Source organism: Doryrhamphus excisus, unplaced genomic scaffold (genome assembly GCF_030265055.1).
Source record: "Doryrhamphus excisus isolate RoL2022-K1 unplaced genomic scaffold, RoL_Dexc_1.0 HiC_scaffold_24, whole genome shotgun sequence".
In the NCBI taxonomy this organism is placed as follows: domain Eukaryota; kingdom Metazoa; phylum Chordata; class Actinopteri; order Syngnathiformes; family Syngnathidae; genus Doryrhamphus; species Doryrhamphus excisus.
The window spans coordinates 1,341,402-1,366,343 of record NW_026652242.1 but is presented as its reverse complement, the minus strand read 5'-3'; the positions used below and the strand labels follow the sequence as shown (position 1 = coordinate 1,366,343).

General features: G+C 49.5%; 8 non-coding genes across 8 annotated transcripts; 7 read left to right on the top strand and 1 right to left on the bottom strand.

The window, feature by feature from the left end:
• The first annotated feature begins 9,136 nt into the window (after window positions 1-9,136).
• On the top strand, window positions 9,137-9,210 carry trnat-agu (transfer RNA threonine (anticodon AGU)). The gene has a single exon. It is a non-coding gene; the product is annotated as a tRNA-Thr (tRNA).
• Window positions 9,211-10,763: 1,553 nt separating this feature from the next.
• Window positions 10,764-10,837, top strand: trnan-guu (transfer RNA asparagine (anticodon GUU)). Its single transcript has one exon. It is a non-coding gene; the product is annotated as a tRNA-Asn (tRNA).
• A 992-nt stretch (window positions 10,838-11,829) lies between these two features.
• On the top strand, window positions 11,830-11,910 carry trnas-cga (transfer RNA serine (anticodon CGA)). Its single transcript has one exon. It is a non-coding gene; the product is annotated as a tRNA-Ser (tRNA).
• A 1,361-nt stretch (window positions 11,911-13,271) lies between these two features.
• On the top strand, window positions 13,272-13,342 carry trnag-gcc (transfer RNA glycine (anticodon GCC)). The gene has a single exon. It is a non-coding gene; the product is annotated as a tRNA-Gly (tRNA).
• A 342-nt stretch (window positions 13,343-13,684) lies between these two features.
• On the top strand, window positions 13,685-13,758 carry trnat-agu (transfer RNA threonine (anticodon AGU)). Its single transcript has one exon. It is a non-coding gene; the product is annotated as a tRNA-Thr (tRNA).
• An 879-nt stretch (window positions 13,759-14,637) lies between these two features.
• On the top strand, window positions 14,638-14,710 carry trnak-cuu (transfer RNA lysine (anticodon CUU)). Its single transcript has one exon. It is a non-coding gene; the product is annotated as a tRNA-Lys (tRNA).
• Window positions 14,711-14,991: 281 nt separating this feature from the next.
• On the bottom strand, window positions 14,992-15,073 carry trnas-gcu (transfer RNA serine (anticodon GCU)). Its single transcript has one exon. It is a non-coding gene; the product is annotated as a tRNA-Ser (tRNA).
• Window positions 15,074-18,735: 3,662 nt separating this feature from the next.
• trnat-ugu (transfer RNA threonine (anticodon UGU)) lies at window positions 18,736-18,809 on the top strand. The gene has a single exon. It is a non-coding gene; the product is annotated as a tRNA-Thr (tRNA).
• Window positions 18,810-24,942: the final 6,133 nt, after the last annotated feature.

Here is a 24,942-nt window from a genome sequence, read left to right as displayed (position 1 = left end):
GCAAGGTCGCGGAACCTCTGAACAAGCTCACATCCTCCAAGACACCCTTTTTATGGTCCCCTGCGGCCGACGCAGCCTTTAACCACCTCAAATCATGTTTCATTACCGCTCCTTTACTTGTTCACCCTAACCCTTCTCGTTCCTTTCTTGTTGAGGTGGACGCGTCAGATACGGGGGTCGGGGCCGTGCTCTCCCAGCGCACTAGCACGGACCAGAGATGGCACCCTTGTGCATTCTTTTCCAGACGTCTGTCCTCCGCCGAGCGTAATTATGACATTGGCAATCGTGAACTCCTGGCAGTCATCCTCGCCCTGCAGGAGTGGAGGCACTGGTTGGAGGGGGTGGCTCACCCTTTTGTCATTGTCACGGACCACAGGAACCTGTCCTACATCCGCGCCGCCCAACGGCTGAACCCCCGCCAGGCACGCTGGGCCCTCTTCCTCACTCGGTTTGATTTCACCCTCACTTACCGCCCAGGCTCCCAGAATGGAAAACCCGATGCCCCGTCCAGGATGTTCGCACCTCCGGTGGAGCCCCGCCCTTGGGAGACCATCCTACCCGAGTCGCGCATCCTGGGATCGCTCCAATGGAAGGTGGAGAGGCGGGTGAAAGAAGCAAACAGTCAAGCACCTCCGGTCCCTGGCTGCCCACCCAACCGTCTGTTTGTTCCCCAAGACCTTCGCTCGGAAGTCCTGGTTTGGGCTCACTGCTCCAAACTCGCCTGCCATCCGGGGGCTAGACGCACCGCCTTTTTGCTTGCTCAGAGGTTCTGGTGGCCATCCCTGCACTCCGACATCAGGCGGTTCGTAGCGGCCTGCACCACCTGCGCTCGGAACAAGTCTTCTAGTCTGGCATCGGCGGGGTTGTTGCGGCCCCTTCCCATTCCCTCCCGCCCGTGGTCTCACGTGGCCATGGACTTCGTCACTGGACTACCGGCTTCGAAGGGCTTCACCGTCATTCTCACATTCGTCGACAGATTCTCGAAATCCGCTCACTTCATTCCGCTCCGCAAGCTGCCATCCTCCATGCAGACAGCCCAACTCTTGGTCCAACATGTGGTGCGTATCCATGGCATTCCACTGGACGTGGTATCGGACAGGGGTCCGCAATTTGCAGCAGCCACTTGGAGGTCATTCTGCAAGTCTCTGGGAGCCACAGCGAGCCTCTCCTCTGGATACCACCCACAGACCAATGGCCAGACGGAGCGAGCAAACCAGGACTTGGAGGCAGCCCTGCGGTGTGTATGCCACCAGCACCCCACTTCCTGGTCCCTCCACCTGCCGTGGGTGGAGTACGCCCACAACACCCTCGTTTGCTCCTCTACGGGCCGCTCTCCTTTTCACGTCGCCCAAGGATTCCAGCCACCCCTGTTTCCCACCCAAGAGGCGGAGTCCTCCGTGTCCTCGGTGGCCTCCCTGCTACGCCGTGTTCACCGGGTATGGCGAGACACTCGGGCAGCACTTGTGCGGTCATCCAGACGTAACCAGAGGTTGGCCGATCGTCACCGCAGACCAGCTCCTGACTACAGGCCCGGTCAGAGGGTTTGGTTGTCGTCTCGGGACCTCACGTTGGCTGGTGGATCCAGGAAGCTGTCCCCTCGGTTCATTGGTCCCTTCGAGGTGGTGCGCATGATCAACCCTGTGTCCCTGTGTCCAGGCTCAAACTCCCTCCGTCCATCAAGAGATACCCAGTGTTTCACGTGTCCCTCCTGAAGCCAGTTGCCTCCTGCGAGCTTAGCCCTCCACCCGTGCCTCCACCACCCCCCCGGCTTCTAGACGGCCATCCGGCATTCTCTGTTAAGTCCATCCTCGACGCCAGGAGGCGTGGCAGAGGGGTGCAATTTCTCATAGACTGGGAGGGTTACGGCCCCGAGGAGCGTTCGTGGGTTTCGCGCGCCCTTATCCTTGACCCGTCCCTCATCTCCGACTTTTATCAGAGATTTCCCGATAAACCAGGTAACCCGGTAGGCCCGCCCGGTTAGTTGGGAGGGGGGAATACTGTCACGCCATTGCGTGACACCATCTTACTGCTCCTGGAGCAGCCTACTGGTTTTGTCACCATTTGCACTTGCCTGTCACTCATGCTCTCTCTCTCCCCTCAGGCCCCAGTTCGCCCTGATGGGAGGAGCTACCCGGCCAGCCACAGGTGTTCTCAATCACCACCTTCCATTTAGGCACACCTGTGGCAGCAGGAAGGCGTCGTAGTATTGTTCCACATGGACGCACGCCACTTGCCTGTTTGGACCTGAGCCTTTTTCCGTCTTTTCCACCACCACATAGTGGTGCCAAGTCTCCTGCCCGACGCCTTCCTGCCAGCCAGGTAGCTGCTCCCTACCTGCACTAAGAAGTTAGTTTTGTATAGCCTTGCTAGTCTTTTTCGTGGTGCCTTTTCTGTTTGCTCTCCATTTTTGCACCATAGTTTTTTGTTGTCACTATCCTGCTTTTTGAGGAGGCAATAAAGACCTTTTATTGCAAACTACTCCTGCCTGCGTGCTTCTCTTGGGTCTTACCCTCTCCTCGGCGTGACACAGGGGAGGGGAAGCACAGGAAAAGAAAGAAGCAGAGTACAATAAGTATTGTCTAGGTCTTTTCGACATCGCCAAAGGGAACGTGATGTCCCACATTGAAATTCAAGAAGACAGGGACTTCCTGAGGGATCAACGCGGTGCCCGGGTGATGTTCCTAGGTGGATCTGATAAGAAGTACGAGGCGAGAATCAAGGCAAAAGACAAGAAACAAAAGGACCTCGAGAGGCGTCGCTGGAAGTCGAAGAGTGAAATCGACAGACTTTTGGCCAAATCAGCGGTTGAGTGTGAGCGATCTCAAGCCACTTCATCTGAAGACGATCACGACGACGATGAGTATCACCCCTGGGGAATGAACCTCAGCCAGGGCCGTCAGTCAATCGGCGCCGCGTCATCGATGATCCACTCTTCGTTGCTTCCTGCGACCGAGCCGGGGTATCCACGAGGGCCACTCCTGCCCTCATGGCTGCGGGGGTCAACGTTGGAGAACTGACTCTGTCTGTTGGATCACTCCATGAAGCTAGAAAAGAGGTGCGTACTGAACTGGGGAAGAGCCTTCAAGAAGAGTTCAAACCAGAAGTCCCCCTGATCCTCCACTTCGACGGCAAGCTCCTCCCGGATCCTGAGGGTGGGCGAAGCGATCGCTTGGCGATTGTGGTGACAGGAATGGGTCTGGAGAAGATTTTGTCCGTCCCCTCCATCCCGGCAGGGACTGGCGTGGCCATGGGAGGAGCAATCCTGAAGGTTTTGTAAAGAATGGCCTCAAGTCAAACCTTGGCTGGCGGGACTCTGCTTTGATACGACAGCTGCCAACACAGGCGTTCACGGTGGCGCTTGTGCTGTAGTGGAGCGAGCTATTGGATCCCGACTCCTCTTCCTGGCATGCCGTCATCACATGGCAGAGTTGGGAGAAGGCCGAAACCAGGGACGACTACCTGGAGCTGCTGAACCTGACACTGGCCTACTTGGGGAAGAAGACCAAGATGGCATTCCGCCGACCTGGAGCCTACCACCGAGCCCGCTGGATGGCAAAGGGGCTTTACTGTCTGAAGATATGCCTCTTCCGACGGCAGCTGAAGGAAGCAGCGAACTTCGCCATCAGCAAGCACCAGGAACAGGCCATCCAGTGGTTGTGTACCTTCCTGGTCTCTGTCTATGTGCGCCACTGGTTCGAGGCTCCCTACGCCGCGGACGCTCCGATCAACGACCTGCTTCTAGTGAAGGAAATCGAAGCCTATGGTCAACTGGTCGATGCTGACGTGGCGGGGAAGGCGATGCAGAAAGTAAAGGGCCACTTATGGTACCTGAGCGAGGATCTCGTTGGTCTTGCCCTGTTCTCCAAGAAGGTGTCGCCGGACGAGAAGAAGGAGATGCTGGAGAACATGGCATCTGTGCCGCCAACAAAGAAGGACCTCCGTCGGGTGAACCTCAACGTGAAGGCTGGTCCAAAAACAGCTGACTTGAAGTTAAGTCTGTTCGTCACACAACGGTCTCAGAACCTATTCTTGAAGTTGATGGTCGACACGCCGCGAACTCTGGAGGACCTGGAGATCATGCCTCAGGCTCTGGCAGCACTAAAGGTGGTCAATGACGCCGCTGAACGAGCTGTAAAGCTCGCCACAGACTACAACGTGGCTCTTACCAAGTCTGAAGAGGAGCGGCAGTTCATCTTCCGAGTGGTTCAGCATCACCGTCAGGAGTACCAGCCAACCAAAAAATCCTTCGTGAACCGATCCGATGGTCTGTAGTGACACCATTCTGGCCTTGTTGGTCCGTGTTTAGTATGCCGAGTGTGCATACTGAACAGAGAACAAACAGAACACGCAAACAAAACAGTTACTTTACGAGTTAACAGCATGTACAGTGAACGCACCTTCACACTATAGCAACACATGGTAATGGCATTGGCTGCGTGTAATGGTGTCTACCTATGTGTAATGTGACAATAAAGGCATCGGCTTCTCGCCCCTGTGGCAGCGGACTATAGGAGCTTTCGCCTAGGGGCAGCAAACTGGACTGGGCTCGGCTGGCAGTGCATGCAACTTCGTCCTTCAGTGGGCACCTGGTACTGGTACAACGTTGTTATCACATACCTGGGTATAGTGAGGCACGGGAATGCGTGTGTGAAAAAAGCTGTTATTTTGCTCAGTTAATGGTTTTACGAAATGGAACCGATTCAGCACTTAGCCGCTTCAAATTTCGAAAGAAAAAAAATCACCATATAAGGGCTGAACACCCCAATATATATATATATATATATATATATATATATATATATATATATATATATATTTGTTTTTTTTTGCAAACGTAAATACGAATGAGGCAGAAAAAGCATTCTGTGTTCAAAAAAAAAATATATATATATACTGGTAGGAAGTACGATTCTAGCACTACCTGATTACAGCAAAACATTTATACAAACAGTAGATTGTAAAGGTCTTACATAACCTTGTGTGCGGGCTGTAATAGCAGCATCTATAGCCGTGGAAACAAGTGCAACCATTGTATTATTCCATCTACTCGTACTGAAAGTACCTCATGCGGTTTCCACCCTGCTATTACAGACTAACGTGACATTTTTGTCTCCTGCTGGACATCTGTCTTGCATGGCAACACTTTTGTCCCAACCACATTTAACACTTGAGCGATGCACCACGCTCAACCTAGCTACCCTTCTACCACTCCCTGAGGAAGGCCAACCACATGATTGTTATGAACTAACAACACAAACTGCAAAGTGTAGACCAGACATATTAGATCAGGCACTAACAAAAAGAGGAGATTTTGAAGATGGTTCCTTGAAGAAAAATAATTTTGGACAAACAATAACAGGCTATGCAGTTGTTACACAAGATATGGTGTTGGAAGCAGAACATTTACCATCCTCTTATTCTGTGCAAGCAGCAGAATTAGTAGCGCTTACAGAAGCATGCAAATTAATGAAAGGTCAAAAGGTGACAATTTATACTGATAGCCAATATGTATATTCAACAGTACATACCTTTGCACAATATTGGCAAAACAGAGGTATGATAACATCAACGGGAAAACCAGTAACTCATGACGGATTACTAACAGCATTACTAGAAGCAGTGCAATTGCCAAAACAAATTGCTGTATGTAAATGCATGACACATATTACAAATAACACTGATCCGATATCCTTAGGAAATGCGTTCGCTGATAAAATGATAAAACAAGCAGCACTAAAGGAACTGAACCATCTTAACACTAAAAAATTACAAGTAGACTTTGAGATTCTGGCAGACATGCAACAACAGAGTCCAAAGCAAGGAATTGACCACTGTCTTAGGAATAAAGCAACCCTGGACAAAAAGGTTAATATGTCGACAGATAATAAAACAATCTTGCCAAAAAATTTGCATAAGTGGGACGCTATTTTGAGCCATGGTTTTGCACATGTTTCAACAGGAGGGATGTGCCACACTATTAACACCCACTTTACTATGTATGAATTTAATTCTTATTCCAAAAAATTTGTAGAGCGTGTTTAATGTGTGCAAAACACAAAGCCCAGGGCAGCTTCCGACCTCGGTGTGGCCAATTTCAAAAACCACAATATTTATTTCAAGTAATACACATGGACTTTATTGTTTTATAAGTGTAAAAAGAAAACACTGACACTTTTCCAAGTGGGAAGGACCTTATCAAGTATTGTTAACGACATTGACGACATTGAAATTGCAAAAAGAGGTACATCAATCGCATTGTAAACTAGTCATTGTTCGGGAGTCTGACGAGGAAGGTAAAGACCCGTCTGTGACGCAGGGGACTTCAGAGTCCTAGACTCTGGGGCATCGTGCTGAGCAGTGAAGATTATAGCACATACCCTTGGCCAGAAAACCCAACAATGCATCCTGGTTTTGAGGGCACTGTAGCAGAATGGCACAAAAATGAAACAGTAACCAAAATGTCCCCCGGCTTACCAATAACTATTGTAGTCGGGTTAAGCTATAAATAATATAATAATTAATAAATGTTTATGTCTATATGATTATTGTAATGAATCCAATAGTAAAAATGGAAGGCATCACCATGGAACCATTTCAGGAACTTTTAACAACTGGGTTTTAAACATTGAACAAGCAGCAAAAAGTGCAGCAAACTATGTTAAAAATATTAGTTGTGTTGCATGTATGACCATGACCCCACTTCTCCAGATTGTACCAGCACTGATCAATGCTACTTGAGTCCCTGAAGTAATGACAAAAATGTCCACACTGTCACCATCATGTTCAGAATATTAGAATGTTTTTGTCGAGAATGTTTATATGATATAAACACTATATTCCCAGTAGTCAATGAGACAAAAAGGCCCCCACCATTCTCTACTAAAGTAGCCCGAGCAAATTTCACCAGTGTACAGCTAAAAGGAACCGCAAAAAAATGTAGGTCACGTTGAGTTCAAATATTGTAGACATGTAAAAAAAATCAAGCTACCTACAACACAGAAGGAGGAAACACACCCCCATCAACTTAGTACTTTAGAGCAGACGTGTGATAGTGGTGCGAGGACGAATACCTCGATGACATCGTTTATAACATGACCGGAACATGTGCAGTAGTGACATTACTGATTCCAGTATCTATTTACCCTATGAATGTTGACATGTTACTAAGTGCTATCATTGAAGCAGATAAACACCACATCCCAAACTACTTCCAAAGGAAGAGAGAAGTTCCAGCCCCCGACTGGATGATGCAAGACAATCCCACCGACATCGATGCCATCAGCGTGCCACGAGGGGTACCAGACGAATACAAACTAGTAAATCAGGTTGCATCAGGTTTGAAAAGTATTATCCCATGGATAACAGTTAACAAAAATGCGGATAGGATTAACTACCTCCACTATAACATACAAAAGCTTGGGAACTACACCGAGGCCGGACTCACAGCAATTGGAGAACAACTCCATGCCACGTCACTCATGGCCTTCCAGAATCGTATCGCCTTGGATGGACTGCTGGCACATCAGCAAGGAGTGTGCGCCATGCTTGGCGACCAATGTGGCATGTCCATCCCCAACAATACAGATTCCACAGGAATGCTGTTGCGTGCGATTTCTGGTTTAAAGGTGCTAAACACCAAGATGAAGGAACACTGGTGTTGACACTGAGATGTTCGGTGACTGGAGAAAACTTGTGGGACAATGGTCTCCTTATGTGATGTCCGTGCTTATTGCACTCGCTGTTGCCCTTCTTTTGTGTGCCTTATGTGGATGTTGTTGTATCCCTATCCTGAAGGTTACAATCACATGGACTGTGGATTTAGCCATGGCACCAATTACAACAAGGTAAATGAAATGTACCCCCTACTGGTGGCAGGTGGCAGCGATGACAGTGACGACTCAGATAGCCATCATGGACATGCCCCTGACTTGTTTCCTGACCAAGACAAGTACTTTGACTCAGACGACGAGAACACTTCCGTTCAGGTGTAAGCACAATTTCTGACATAGATGACTGTTGGAATAAAACTGAATATATCATGTACTCACATTTAATAAGCTTGCTTCATATTATCCAAGTTAATATCATGTAATCACATTCTTCATATTATCCAAGTTACTATTACATGCACATAGATCACACGCTTGCATAGAGCATCACATTCCTTTAGACACTGCTTTCTCTTTGCTTTCTCTTGATATCCTTGAACTATCTGTCTCTGCTTTGCTTTCTCAAAATATGCTTGCTTGATGTTGAAACCAGTCTCAACCGTGTGAACTGTTCCCCCTCCCTTAGACGATTGAGACCTATGTAATAGGGCACACCTAAACTTTAATAAAAGAAGGGGAGCAGGGACTGTTTTTCAGAGTAGGTTGGATGAATGTTACTGAACAGTCTCTGATCACTCTCCTTGCAAGCCTATATCTCACGTCTTTGTGTCTTCTTTCACAGTTGGTGATAATGTTTTGGGTTTAACCCTAACAATGACCTGCTAGGTGAAAACCGAGAGGAGAGCCTAGGAGGGACTGCAAACAGAAAATGTGTGATAAACAGGAGGGAAATGTTAGAATAAAATGTAAATACAATGATTATAGTGTTAAGTTAAGGGCAGTTTCAGCTTGTTGCTCCTCCCGTACAAGGCGATGGTGCTGAGGCTTCGCGGTAAGCCCAACCACTTCCGCAGGAAACAGCTGACCTTCCTCTCGAAGCCCTTGACGGTGGTCAGTGGCACATTGTAGACCAGCAGCGGCCAGAGTAGGCGTGGCAGGATACCGTGTTGGTAGATCCAGGCTTTAAACTTGGTAAACTTGGTAATCCTGACTTATCCACTGCGGTCAGCCAGGTTCCCAACTCCTCTGATGTTGCTTGGAGTGCTCCGGTGTCCTTCAAGGTACAGTCATAGATCTTGCCCAGGCTCTTAACTGGCTTCTCCCCCACCGATGGAATCTGGGTGCCTCTGACTGAGAAGCGAAACTGGTCTGTGACTTTCCCCTTCTTCACCACCAGAGACCTGGAGGAGTTTGAACCTGACAGGGACTCTCAATTCACACATGTGTTGGACTTTGGACTCTGTTCCTTGTATGACCATTTTTCCCCATTGACGAACTGTTTTTGTGTTGGTGCCAGATACACAGCTGGCACTGTGGCTAAGCTGGTCAAAGTGCCTGTCTAGTAAACAGGTGATCCTGGGTTCAAATCCCAGCAGTGCCTGGGTGCTTGGTCAGTGAAACTTTGGCAGCTGATTTCTGAACCATGTACTTCTTTTTGTCACTTGCCCTTCAAGAACGAATTGACGTTGCATCCACAGCTGACATGATTGTTGTGGATCCCATTACGCCAGAAGGTGCTTGAATCCAAAGAGTATGACATTGTGATGTTTTGTCATTCAGCGCCACTTTGCAGAGGCTCATCCACTTGACAGTTGAATTTTTTTTCTCTTACAGTGTGTCCCCACGTGGCATTGGTGGTTCAGTGGTAGAATTCTCAGACATTTGCTGCCAGCCAATCAGGATGCGACACAGACGTCAGACAAGCAAAGAGACTCGCCTGCCATGCGGGCATGATTACCATTACCAATACCATCTATCAGGGATGGCAACTGAATTAAGAACCAATGCCAGAAACCTGCCACAGGATTTCAGATAATGTTTTGATGCAGACTGGTCATGATGCCTCTGAAGTTCACCAAAGCAGACCTGACTTAAGGTGACTACACTTCCAAAGTTCCCAGTGATGACTGAACCTCTCACTCCTTGTGTTCCATGAGAAACTCATATCTTCAATTTAATTATTGAGAATTGTGTTTACCCACAGTCCTGGAAGATCGCAAAGGTGCTAGGTCGAAAAGGTTTACTTAAACAAGTTATTCCTTGTGTGCTGTTGTAGTCTCTGTCACGCAATTGGTCAGCGCGTTTGGCTGTTAACTGAGAGGTTGGTGGTTTGAGCCCACCCAGGGACTGTCAATTCACACGTGTTGGACTTTGGACTCCCTCCCTTGTATGAACATTTTTCCCCATTGGCGAACTGTTTTTGTGTTGGTGCCAGATGCACAGCTGGCGCTGTGGCTAAGCTGGTCAAAGTGCCTGTCTCGCACTGTATCTTCAATTTAATTATTGAGAATGGCGTTTACCCACAGTCCTGGAAGATCGCAAAGGTTTACTTAAACAAGTTATTCAGGGAAGGGGCCTACCTTCACCGCCTGAACAGGGACTTGATCTCTGGACCCTCAGATTAAAAGTCTGATGCGCTACCAACTGAGCTATCCAGGCCGTTGTTGAATGAGGACAACTCACAAGGTAAAATCTTCTGGCATACTGTACTTGACCTTGCAGAGATGAGAGCTTCTTCTCTGGCTCTTAACAAAGGCGGTCTCATCTTTCCCCTCTCCTCCATATCCCTTATCTTCCCTGCTTTGTTGTCCCCTGTCCATCCTGTCGATGGAGTTTGACTTGATTCTTTGTCACGCAGTCTGAAATTGGCAAACGGAGAAATTCTGATTGAGTGACCAATGCAGTCTGTCTATTTTAATACATTTCGTCTCAACTCATGTTGAAAAAGGACAGAGCCATTTCCCTGAGAGCACAAGACCCCTGGATTGTACCCAAAAATACTTTGCGTTCATCAAAGAGTAAAGCTGGTGTCCTGGTTTGCAATGCCTCGATTGTTACACCAGAAGGTGCGAGTCACATCCAAAACAAAGGGCATGCTGGACGCATAGCATGCGTTAGTATGGCTTCAACTGAACAGAAGTTGGCAGTGTGTCCGTCTCTGTGGCGCAATCGGTCAGCGCGCTCGGCTGTTAACCGGGAGGCTGGTGGTTCGAGCCCACCCAGGGACGTTCTCTGGATGTCACCAGTGTCACTGTTCATTCATGTTTGCGCTCCACTCTTGCACAGCACTTGTGTGGTTCCAAATTGGCAAACTGCGTGTCAATGACTTTTCAAAAGCACATTCCAGCTTCCATGGTCTAACACATTTGATCAGAAGTTAGGTTGATCAAGTCACAGATTTCAGTTTGTTTCTGCACAGGTCTGGTGAAACACAGAAGCTCTGCTTGAAAATATTAGCTTTTGCAAAAGCGCCAGCCAGGATTATAGATTAAGAGACGACAGAATGCTTTTATGTTAAAAGGAATCAAGTCAAACCCCATCAACTGGTAAGCAGGGGCCCTTAAGAGAAGACACCTCTTACTGTTACAAGATACTGTTGTGATTTTTTGACAGACTTGTCTAGTAAACAGGAGATCCTGGGTTCAAATCCCAGCAGTGCCTTCTCTGTGTTTCAGCAGCTCCTATGCTGTTATTTAAAAGAAATGTTGTTCTTCTTCTGTTGAATAAAGACCCATCATTTCTGATGTCATATGTAGTATACATGTCACATGTACTACAATGCTCCCTACAAAGACAATACCCTTGTGTATTTGGACATTTGCAGGTTTAAGAAAACAGACCACATTAGCCAAATATCTTCCGGACAAAAGAGTGGTCAGACAAGACAAAGTTTGAGCCAGTCACCTGAACATTAGACTTTTGATCTGAGTGTCCGGGATTCAAGTCCCTGTTCAGGTGACCAGTGATAGGGTCTGAGGTCCGCTTGCAAACGCCTCCTTTTTGCCCACAAAATACAAGGGCAACAGGACAATCACTTGGTACTTTATGGAAACAATGTGAGGTGCCTGGCTTTTAACTAGAAGTGGAAAGACTTGTGTAGCCCCTCACACAAACCATGTGTCTTCCTCCCATGCACATGTTGCCAGCTGATCCTTGACATCAGCAAAATTTTGGTTCTAGGACAATGGGGTCACCTGCCCCCATTGGTCTTTTCCAAGGAGTCACGGTGGCCGAGAGGTTAAGGCGTTGGACTCGAAATCCAATGGGTTTCCCCGCACAGGTTGGAATCCTGTCTGTGACGCTTTGGCTGGGCATTTGTTGCCGCCATGCTGTTTACCTTGTGGTGGAGTACTGTTGGTTATGAGGGCCGGGTGTTGTCCTTTCACAGTCCGCATTCTCTACTTTGGAGGTCTAAATTTTGGGTAGAGGATAATGGGGTCCACTGTCCCCATTGATCTGCTTCTTGCAGTCTCGGTGGCCGAGAGTTTTGTTGCCACTCTGCTTTGACATGCTGTTTTCTTTACCTCTCCCCGGTCTTTCAGCGGCCTTGTCGAGGGTGTTTCACAGGTGGGTGGGTGGTGTGATGCTGGATATGGGGGCCAGTGGGTTGTCGCCCTTTTGTTGTTCCTGGAGCACATAAAGAAGAGTGGCCAGTACGGGGGGTCAAACCCATGACCTTGGCGTTATGAGCACCACACGCTGACCAACTGAGCTAACCGGGATAGCGGCAGAGAGCTGCTGGAATGACAAGGCGCTACGAAACGCGTATCGGGCGAGCCTCAGCGTCTGGGTCTCATCCCGAGCGGCCAGCTCATCTTGCACTTGTTGGCTGAGGCTCGCCCGATATGCGCTCCGCAGCGCCATGTCATTCCAGCCGCTCTCTGTCGCTATCCATTCGACTCGACAACCGGCTGCGGGAGCGCAGCGCACAGCGGAGGGCGGAGCCTCGCCGACCCACACGTCGGCTCCAAATCCCACCTCCTGGGGCTCTTCTGGCACCACTCCTCCCTCCCTGCTCCAGCATCGGAGCGCCGTCTGATGACGTCGGGAGTGTCGTCCCCATGCAACTGGGAGCCAGTCGCCTTTCGTCAGCGGAGAGGAGTCACCGTCCACGCCTGTGGCTGTGCCTGTATTGTGGGAGTCCTACACACAATTTCCCGCTGTCCAGTTCGCCCAGCACGCCAACGCTCTTCCTCCACCAGGGATATTCCCCAGCTGCTGGCACTGCCCGCTCCAACCACACCGGCTGCATCATCCGCTTTGGTGGGCCGACTTCAGATATCCTGGGCGGGGGAAGCTTCTCCTACCACAGCATTAATTGACTCTGGGGCGGACGAGAACTTCATTGATAGCGGACTGGTCAGTTCTCTCAACATTCCTACTGTTGAGCTTGTCCCCCACAAGAATGTCCGCTCGCTAGATGAACATCACCTGGCATGCATTACGCATCAGACGTGCGCCATATCCTTGGTGCTGTCGGGTAACCACCACAAGGTCACAATTTTTTTTCTTATGCCCTCTCGCTCAGCTCTGTTAGTACTCGGCCTCCCCTGGCATCCCGTGCGTGTGTTGTGATTGTGATGTTTTGTCATTCAGCGCCACTTTGCAGAGGCACATCCACTCGACAATTTAATTTGTTCTCCGATGGCGTTTCCCAATGTGGCATTGGTGGTTCAGTGGTAGAATTCTCGCTTGCCAAGCGGGGGGCCCGGGTCCGATTCCCGGCCAATGCAGTATATCTTAGCTTGTACCTTTCTTTAGAGCTCATGTTGAAAAAGTACAAAGGCTCTTCTCCTGCTAAAGGGCAGTATTCAGAATGACACCTGAAACGTAACAGACCGGACCACCCGAGAGTTAAGGTGGACAGCACTTAGTGAAACCTTACTGCAGTCATGCTGTTGTAGTCTCTGTCGCGCAATTGGTCAGCACGTTTGGCTGTTAACTGAGAGGTTGGTGGTTCGAGCCCACCCAGGGACTCTCAATTCACACATTTGTTGGACTTTGGACTCCCTCCCTTGTATGAACATTTTTCCCCATTGGCAAACTGTTTTTGTGTTGGTGCCAGATGCACTGCCGGCACTGTGGCTAAGCTGGTCAAAGTGCCTGTCTAGTAAACAGGAGATCCTGGGTTCAAATCCCAGCAGTGCCTGGGTGCTTGGTCAGTGAAACTTTGGCAGCTGATTTGTGAACCATGTACTTCTTTTTGTCACGTGCCCTTCAAGAACGAATTGACGTTGCATCCACAACTGACGTGATTGTTGTGGATCCCATTACGCCAGAAGGTGCTTGAATCCAAAGAGTATGACATTGTGATGTGTTGTCATTCAGCGCCACTTTGCAGAGGCTCATCCACTTGACGGTTGAATTTTTTTTCTCTTACAGTGTGTCCCCACGTGGCATTGGTGGTTCAGTGGTAGAATTCTCACTTGCCAAGCGGGGGCCGCGCGCGTGTTGTTGACATTTGCTGCCAGCCAATCAGGATGCGACACAGACGTCAGACAAGCAAAGAGACTCGCCTGCCACGCGGGCATGATTACCATTACCATTACCATCTATCAGGGATGGCAACTGAATTAAGAATCAATGCCAGAAACCTGCCACAGGATTTCAGATAATGTTTTGATGCAGACTGTTCATGATGCCTCTGATTCATTCAATTAATTAATTAATTAAAATTAATTAAACCACTACCTGTGAGAGGTAAGGTACACCATTGCTCTAAACATTGATAGAATAGTTAGTAATGGAGTTAGTAGTGAATAACTAACAATGCTTGTGGGGATTTTTTTGGTGTTGGACATCTTTCAGATAAATAAACATGCAAACTGACCCGGGAACATCATGGCTGTTCCTGGCAAATGAACATAACAGGAGGGTTAAGATGACTACACTTCCAAAGTTCTCAGCTATGACTGAACCTCTCGCTCCTTTGTTCCCTGAGAAACTAGGTTGGGTGTGGAATTGATCAAACATCAAGAAGACCACATCAATTCAAAAAAATTAAAAAGTGATATCGTGGCAGAAAAATGCCCGGTTAGCTCAGTCGGGAGAGCATGAGACTCTTAATCTCAGGGTCGTGGGTTCGAGCCCCACATTGGGCGGTTCAGCTCTTTTGGTGATACATCTTAAAGATTTCTTTCCTGTGGAAAATTCTGCAACATGCGGAAAACATTTCATTCGAAGTACACAAAAACAAATCCCATTCTTGTAGGACCACAAATGGTAGAGCGCTCACTTCGCATGTGAGATGAAGTGGAATCGATGCCTGCCTGCAAAAAGCATTCTCAATCTCCCACATCGTACCGGATGCTTGGATTAATTGCATTCTAATGATGTTTCCTAAAAACACAGGTGGTGTCAAAACTGGTGCATTAGTATAGTCCGATGAGGATGGGATTCGAACCCATGCGTGCAGAACACAATGGATTAGCAGTCCATCACCTTAACCTCTCGGTCACCTCATCTCCTTTGTGGACATGGTCTTGTTGACTCAAAATGACACATCTTAGTTAGTGTTTTGGTGTTGCAGAAATTGTGGCAGCCTTCCTGTGCAGCGGGGGGATTTAACTCAAAGGCCAGAGTTTCTTGCTTTACATGCAAGAAATAGCGGGTTTGATATCCTTATTGTCGAAATGATATGTTATGGCTTTTTTGCCAACAAAAGCGTTCTCGATCTCCGACATCGTACCTTATACTTTGATTCATTGCATGCTAATAATGTTTACTAAAAATACAGGTGTGGTCAAAACTAGTGTACTCTTACATCACCACACTTCAAGTGGACAGACAATCTTGTCTTTTCAGACAATACAATTACAAAAGCAACACACACCTGCCATGACCCTGAATCGGCCGGGGTTGATGTGGCCACAACACAGAGTAGGAACCACTATACAATTACGGCTGTGAGCTATGCTTTTCTGGGCAAGAACCATAAACTCAGACTTGGAGGTGCAGATTGCTCATTTCAGCTGGTTCTTATTTGTCTGCGAGCAAAGCTTGAATTTCATGTGGGTGTTGTCCTGGCGGGAGAAACATTTTAGCTTGTGTCGGCATGGCTACCGTGACAAAAGCCCATTTTCCTTTCCAGTAAATGTGCATCAGCTGAACACTTTGCAGACCTAATGCTGTGAACATTTGTTGTACGTCACCTCCCAACTGCACTTGTCTGGTCTTAATATGTAATTGTCTGGCTGTGTTGTCGTGATCGATGTTGATGAAATCAAGAGAACAAAGTCACCCCTTTACAAACTATTTGCCAACTCACGATGTAAACAGCGATTGTGCTGAAAACTGGGATTGAACCAGGGACCTTTAGAGATTCAATCCAACGCTCTCCCAACTGAACAATTTCAGCTGCAAAGGGGGTTCTCTGCTTTTTCAGTCTGGGCTAAAAGTGGGGGAAGGGTGACGCTGTGTCTGTGCCACGTACTATGTTGCTGTGTACCTGGTCCAGTGTGTTCTCATCTTGGGTTGGAATGTCCCCATGCTGGTAAAGGGTGGGGAATACAGTCCGTTGATGAGGATAAGTGGTACAGTGGAGTTCACTGGTTGAAGTCGCCAGGTACCATAAAAATGGCAATGGGCCACGAGCGTGTTCTGAATTCCTCTTTGGCAGAATTGGCTAAATGGCCGTACAAAAAGCACCATACTTGGAGCCTGTGGTCAATGTCAACAGTTGGGCTAATTCAGTGCCGTTGAGACGGTGATTATGTACCAAGTCAGTTATGTCAGTCAGGATTTGGTCAAGGTTGTTGTGTGGTTTTGGCATGGATAAGGCTATTTATCTAAATTTAGGAGGAGTCCATGGTCTGTAAACATACTGAGGTACTCCCCCTGCTGTTGCGGAACTTGCAGGAACTTGCAAATTTTCCCACTGAGGGGTGAATAAAGGCATATCTTATCTTCTACCATAGGGTAGGCTTCTCCTTCTACTTCAAAGGGTAGGTTTTGGCAAGAAGTAGGATTCTTAATCCTACTTCTTGCCATTAATGCTTTCCCGAGTTCCAACATTTCCTTGGGAGCGAGTTTGATAACCTCGGGGTGTGGACATACTCGTTGATATGCCAACGAGGCTGGGAGGATTCCAACTATGGTCTTTTGGTTTTAGTTTTAGTCATTTAATTGAGTCGAGTCAATAGTTCCCCAAGAGAGGGTGGACATGGGTGTCTGTTCAGGGGCGGTTGCAGAGTGATCATAAATTGGAAATGTCGGGTACAAAGATGTTGCCTGAGTCGGAGACTGTAGAACTACAGATGACTGAAAGTCTCACTCCTTCTGAAACAAGGTTGTCTGTGGAATTGATCAAACATCAAGATGGCCACATCGATAAAAAAGAAAAACAAAAAATTATATCTACAGCAGAAAAAGGCCTGGTTAGCTCAGTGGGTAGAGCATGAGACTCTTACTCTCAGGGTCCTGGGTTTGAGACCCACATTGGGTGTGCATGTGAGGAAGACACTTGGTTTGTGTGCGGGGCTACACAAGCCTTTCCAGTTCCAGTTAAAAGGTAGGCACCTCAGGCGGGCATTGGTGGTTCAGTGGTAGAATTCTCGCTTGCCAAGCGGGAGGCCCGGGTCTGATTCCCGGCCAATACAGTATATCTAAGCTTTTACCCAGAGCTCATGTTGAAAAAGGACAAAGGCTCTTTTCCTGCCAAAGGGCAGAATTCAGAATGACACCTGAAAAGTAACAGACCGGACCACCTGAGAGTTAAGGTGGACAGCACTTGAGTATTTGCAACTTTCTGTCAAAAGTGGAAACTTACTGAAACCTTACTGCAGTGATGCGGATGTAGTCTCTATGCAGCAATTGGTCAGCGCGTTCGGCTGTTAACTGAGAGGTTGGTGGTTAGAGCCCACCCAGGGCCGCTCAATTGACACATGTGTTTGGCTTTGGGCTCCCTCCCTTTTATGAACATTTTTCCCCATTGGTGAACTGTTTTTGTGTCGGTGCCAGATGCACAGGATTTCCTTTTTTACTAAAGGCATCATTGTCAAGTTTGCATGCTTCGCAGGCACTATGCTTTAGTTGGTCAAATTACATGCCAAGCAAAGAGGGGCTCATTGGTTCTAATTCCAGCAGTCCTCTACTGGTATTTCCATGACTCTGGTTTTCATACTTTTTATCAGAGGTCATGTTGAAGAACAAAGACTGTTTTCTGGAGAAACGCAAGACCCCAGAATGCAATAGGTCTGCTTTGTATACTTTTCAGCAGCGGTCATTTTGAAAAGCACCCCTGGTTTACTGCCCATGAGGAGCAGCCTCGGCCACTTTAGAATGAAGGGTGACGCCACTTCAAGATGCAAGAAGCTGTCAGAAGTGGGACTCAAACCCACGCCTCATTAGAGACTGCAACCTGAATGCAGCACCAAACTTCAGGTTCAGGTTCAAACTCCTGTGACACTTTAATTACAGAAGAGACAGACAACAAAATTCAAAATTTCTCGCAGCGAGAAGAGTGAAAAAACAAACCCAGTGACATGCCGCTCCACTCTGAGGATGCCATTCATGCTCCTCTCTTTTTATTTTCTTTAGGAGGTCCCTAATACATGGTCGTGCAACTCTAAGGGGAGGGGGAAGCAAGCAGTTGCACGAGCTGTACTTGTTGTCTATGTGTGTGTGTGTATGTGAGAGCAATTACTTTTTGTGTTCTTATGTGTTCTTATCTTGGCCCATTTTGCATGATGAACAGGAACATCTTCAAGGTAGCTACTGATATTCCCAGGCACCTGCAAGATTAGTGGTGCTGGGAGTTGCTGGTCAGCGTCATGGAATGTTCCTGCTTTAAAACACTCAAGACTATTGTCTATCGTCTAAGCAAACGGATATAAGGGTGATAACTTAACACTATAATAATTGAATTTACTTTTTATTCTAACAGTTAGTCCAGATTAACAGCCTAGTTATTTGTGTCAGTCCCAGGGACCGTTTCTAGACCCTTGTGTGACACTTGTGGAGAGCCCTTGCATTCTTCCCAATTGGTAAACCCTTTGTATTGGTGCCAAATATACGGGATTCTCCCCCTGCTGACCGAATGACACACGACAAATGGCATCATCTCAGCGTTGGAGCAGTTTATGTCTAGAAGAGTAAAGGTAGCATTGCCAGGGTGACTTCCTCGGCTGGCGCTGTGGCTTAGCTGGTCAAAGTGCCTGTCTTGTAAACAGGAAATCCTGGGTTCAAATCCCAGCAGTGCCTGGCTGCTTAGTCCGTGAAACTTTGGCAGCTGATTTCTGACCCACGTACCTCTTTTTGTCACTTGCCCTTCAAAAACGAGTCAATGGTGCATCCACAGCTGACATGATTGTTGTGGATCCCGTTACGCCATGTTTTGTCATTCAGCGCCACTTTGCAGAGGCTCATCCACTTGATAGTTTAATTTTTTTCTCTTACAGTGTGTTCCCACGTGGCATTGGTGGTTCAGTGGTAGAATTCTCACTTGCCAAGCGGGGGCCGCGCGTGTGGTGTTGACATTTGCTGCCAGCCAATCGGGATGCAAGAGAGACGTTGGAGAAGCAGAGAGACTTCAGAGAAATGAATTCAGGTTTTCAAATCCCGTCTAAGTCATCAGTCAAGTGACTGTTTTCTTCTCCACAATATTATTGTTTTCCAATTAATCCCTATATCATTACAAACTATTCCTATCAGGCTTATATTGATACCAGTGCTTGAAATAAAATACAAAATCAATGCAATGTCATTCATTCATTTTCTACCGCTTTTCCTCACAAGGGTCGCGGGGGGTGCTGGAGCCTATCCCAGCTGTCTTCGGGCGAGAGGATCAATGCAATGTAACAAAGAATATTTATTTATCAGGGTACCACACTCAAGAACACTCTCAATAATAAAAAATAAATAATAATCTACATGTAAGCAGTTATGAATAATAAATATACGTATTGTTCACTTATTTTGCCGTCTTTGTTTCTCCTTTTCATAGAAAGGAGAAATACCCTCCCTCCAGTCTTCACTGGTCCAGTGTGGGCAGCAGTTGGAGAAGTTTGGATGGACAATCTTTTTTGGGCTCTTGGCAAATAAAACCATGAAATACACATTTGTAATTTGGTTCAAACAAGATGCAACTATGAGAACAAAGGGACACATGATTAAGTTTTTACCTGGCTTTGCTTTGGCTGAAGCTGTTGCTAATGTAATGTAACTGTTGCTAATGCTAATAGGTATACTACGGGTAATAGGTATACTGCGGCGGTCGTAAATAACGAACAATAGCGGAAGTGGCACCGCCACACCACAAACAGCCACATAAAAACATGAAAGCAGAACAGTTCAAAGACAAAATATTTTCAAGTATTTGTGCTGTTTTCTTTTACTGTAGTTTTGTCCGTCTCGTCGCTCGCTCGCTCGGAAAAAGCAATTGTGCTGTTTATTACCCAAAGTTCAACATGGATGGAGGAAAAAGCGGCCACAGCGCCACTCCTGGACAAAAGTATATTACATTCATAATGGGCTTTCGCTATAATTGGAAATGAATGGGGAATGTTTCGGTCGTTTCAGCAGACCCGGAGACCCGGGTCCGATTCCGAATGCAACAGGGCTGTTTTTATACCTTTCATCGGTGTAAAAAAGTGCAAAGACCGTTTTCGGGACCAACACATGACCTCTGAATTTGATCAGAAATGTCACACCTCTCCACCTCCACATCCATCAGTCTTCCTCCGCTTATCCAGGTCCAGGTCGCGGGGGGCAGCAGTCTTGGTAGGGAAGCCCAGATTTCCCGGTCCCCGGCCACCTCCTCCATCTCCACCGGGAGGACACCAAGGTGTTCCCAGGCCAGCTGTGAGACATAATCCCTCCAGCATGTCCTAGGTCTGCCCCGGGGCCTTTTCCCGGCTGGGTATGCCCGGAACACCTCACCAGGGAGGCGTCCGGGAGGCATCCGGACTAGATGCCCGAGCCACCTCAACTGACTCCTCTCGATGTGAAGGAGAAGCGGCTCTACTCTGAGCCCTCCCGGATGACTGAGCTCCTCACCCTATCTCTTAGGGTGAGTCCAGCTACCCTACGGAGGAAACTCATTTCAGCTGCCTGTATCCGAGATGTCATTCTTTCGGTCATGACCCAAAGCTCATGACCATAGGTGAGGGTGGGAACATAGATCGACCGGTAAATTGAGAGCTTTTTTAACCACGACGGTCTGTTACAGCGACCACATTACTGCCGAGGCTGCGCCGATCCATCTGTCGACCTCACGCTCCCACTTTCCCTCACTCGTGACCATACCTAAGATACCTAAACTCCTCCACCTGGGGTAGGACCTCATTCCCAACCCGGAGGGAGCACTCCACCCTTTTACGACTGAGAACCACGGCCTCTGATTTGGAGGTACTGAGTCTCATCCCAGACGCTTCGCACTCAGATGCAAACCGTCCCAGTAAGCGCTGAAGGTCACAGCCCGTAGAGGCCATAAGAACCACATCATCTGCAAATAAGAGAGATGAGATTTTAAGGCCCCTGAAACAGATTCCCTCAACACCTTGGCTGGTTCCGGGACTTGTTGATGAGGCTGACAGCAGACGGGAAGAAACTGTTCTTTTTATTTTTTTTTTTTTTTGTCCCGTCCAGCCATTGGGGCAGATAGTATTGTTGATCTAAATGCCCTTACATGCTAGACAGATTTGCTCTGTGTCAGGAAAGGTGTTGGCTACAACTTCCCTGTACCATGAAATTTTATTTGCCGTTATTTGATGTCTTTGTTATGCCATTTGGGACGACCGGACCGGAGCAAGAAGAAGAACAGAAAAGAAGAAGAGAGAAGAGAAAGGTGGGGTCGGGGGGGGGGGGGGCAGTAGAGGGAGAGACAAAAACAGCAGCAACAAGAATTCCCAAAACAACAACAGTGACAAACAGAACAGTTAAATGTCAATGATGGCTAAGGGTCACACTGGAGATGATATCAGTGGAATGAAACAGTCCAACTTACCAGTAGCAATAGTAACAATGAAGACATGAACCATGATAGTAAACACAATTGCAACCATACAGTTACAGTAATTAAAATCTCATTGCTTGACATCATTATTACTGTAATAATAGCATACCAATACTATATAAACATCAGGGATAAGATAGTAGATTGTATAGAGAAGCACCCATGTGCTGTGAGTGCCCATATGGAGGTGTGTTGTGTATGTGAATGCGAGTGTGTGAATGTGTAATTGTCACTGAGAATGACAAAAGGAGAGAGACTGCCTTCTACCACCCAGCAAACCCCGCCCCACGCAGTCAGGTCAAGCTCCCACCGCCAGAGATCCTCCGGCCCCGTGGGTGTGGGCAAAGCCAGGGCCGACTCCCCAAGACCCGCCCCCGAAGCAACTCCCCGAAGAGACCAGCAAGAGGCCATTGAGGAGCAATCCCAACCGGCAACAGGGCGCCAGCAGGCCGGAGGAGAGCCGCACCCCCGAGACCAGCGGGAGACCATACCCTACTAGGGCAGAAGGGCATCGAAGGCCACACACCCGTGGGCACAGGGGCGCCCCTGCCGGCCGGAAGGGAGCCCGTCCACGGCCGGAGGCACCGCCTCCCGCCCCCCACACACCCCCAGGAAGCAGAACCCGGCCCGCCCCAGGTAACCCCAGGCCCGACCACCGACATAGGACCGCCCCGGCCAGGACAGAAGAGGCCCGGGCACACTGCCCCATGGAGGACCGGGCGGTTGAGATGGAACACCCTACGCCAGACCCCCGCAGAGCCCCCCCCCCCGTATATCTACATGGCCATATACCCACATACACATCCACACATATACATATATATATATACATATATATATAATTATAATAAAACTGATCATTAATTATCTAAGTATTTAAAACAATAAATACATAAAATAAACTCAGACACATGCACACCCCATCCACTCAATACACACACATGCTGTGGACGTCCCCGGGTGGGGCGTCCGGGGCATCACAGGGTGGGGGACCCAGGGGTCCCAGACCCACAACCAGGCCCCGAGCCCAGGGAGGTACGGACCGCCAAGGCATAGCACCCCCAGACTCCCCTCGACCACGGCATCAGGGCTACTGCAGTGTGGCAGACAAAGGAGCGGGCGAGGGGAGGAGGCCCGCACAAGAGCAAGTGGAGGGGGCGAGCAGGCGAGTGGTGAGGCGCTCCACTGCGCCGGCCGACATCCACCGGGCAGCTCACCCCCGTGAGGGAGAGCCATAGCTCCAAGTCACGGGGAGGCCACGCACCAGAGCCGAGGAGTTAAGACCAGCGCAAGGCCCCCGAAGGACCCCACCATCCACCGGGAGGGCCAGCCCCCCCCCCGCCCCCAGAACCAGCAGCGCTCCGCCCACGTACCGGAGAACCATCCCCGACGAGCCCTAAGGCAAGACTGGGGATGGGCAAAGACAGGGACAGCGATGCGGCAGAGCATAGGACCAGTGGCAGCAGACACCCAAACGCCCGAAAGAGCACCGCCCCCCCAGCAGGCCCCACCCCGAGGAGCATGCTCCCCATCCCCACACGCCACCCCGGCCCCCGTACCCACGAGCAGGATCAGGTCCCCTCCCAACACACAGCCCGGTCCCCGCAGCAGCCACCACAGCGCAACAACCCCAAGCCACCACCGTAGACTTCAGGCCACCAGCAGCGCGGACCCCACTGCCTGGAGGCCGGTGAACGCCCCCCCAAGGGCACGTTGGCGCCCGCGACCCAGGACAGATCCAGGGAGGTAGCGCCAATCATGACACCAGGGCAAGCCCCGGCGTCAGCTGGTTCCAGCGGGACCCCCAGGAAGGCCAGGCAGACCAGACCAAAATATCCTGCAGCCCAGGGCACCCCGAGCGAGCCGCCAAGCCCCAGCAGCCAGCGGGCCAATCGCGGGGGTAGGCAGTAGGCTCTCCGGTCCAGCCCGCTACACCTGTGTGTGTGAAGATGGTATTGTGTAGATAGTGCAATTAAAAATAGGCCTGTCCCATAGGGCTGACCTATGTGTGTGGTGTATGTGTATGTGTGTGTGTGTGTGGAAGGAAGCTGAGCAATGGTGGGTCCCCTGCCTGCCCAGACCCCCCCCAGAACTGAGTGTCTAAGGTGCGGTTAAAATTGAAGGGTGACCAGCCAGAGGAATGCCGAGGACAAAAGGGCATCCGCAAGGAAACCCTTCGCCCCCGGCAAAACCAGTTGCAAGCCACCCCCCAAAGTCCTACATGTATGTGAGGTGGTGCAGTGCAGCAGGGAGGATCGGGGCCCCACACACGCCCACCCCGCACTACCGGCCAACCGAGCCGGGCAAGCCAGCCGCCCGGAGCAAGCCCTGGGCCACAGGACCAACCACGGGCCCCACCCAGCCCATCGTGGCGGCCAGTCCGGCCTGCCAGCTCCCCCCCGGAGGGCCCCACCAGAGATTGAGCCAGCTATGCCACCCCCGGACCACCAGGAGCCGCGGACAAACCACACGCCCCGAGGCTGCTCCTACAACCACCAGAACAGCAGGAACCGCGCCCCGGCAACACATCCGTCACCATGGCAGCCCAGGGAGTGACACCACAGAGACCGCAGGAGAACCGGGACCCGCATGGGGAAGAGCCCAACCCCACCCCCCGGGCTCGTGAGCCAAGAGTGCCAGGGCGGGACAGAGACACACACACCAGGCAGCAGAGCCCACCAGGCAGACGATACCCCAACAGCCGCAAAAAGTGAATGCCCCCCCCAGTCCCACCCTCCACCACAGCGCCCGTGAGCCACCGGCCAGCCCCACCCCCCAACCCTTGGTCGAGGCCCCCCCACGACCCAGAGCCCACCACCCCGCCCCCCAAGCAAGCCCCCCGCTAATCCCGGCCCACGCCGCGCAGAGCACCACCCCCACCGCTATCCGCCCCGCTACCCACGCACCCACAGCCAGCCCCCCACCCGCCCGCCCCACATCCACCACAACCCAGCCATCCCTCCACCGAAGGGAGGGAAGCAGGTAATGCCCCACCCCAGCACCGCACCTCCCCACCCAGAGCCCAAGCTGCACAAACGAGACCCCCCCTCCCGTATGAGCTTACCAGGCGCCCCACCCGGGGCCATACACCTACCATACACAAAAATTAAAATTGAGAATAAAAATAATAAATAAAAAAAATAAAAATAAAGTAAAGTAATTGATAATAATAATAATAATAGTAACCATAATAATAATAGTAATAATAATAACAATAATAATAATAATAACAATAATAATAATAAGGCCGCGGAGGAACCAGCGCCACCGGACGCACACAGGCCCCCCCCAGCAGCAGCAGGCGCCCACCACCCACAGGATGCGGCTCCCCGTTTACCCACCACCCCGAGGGACGGCCTGCACCACCCCCGGGACGACCAC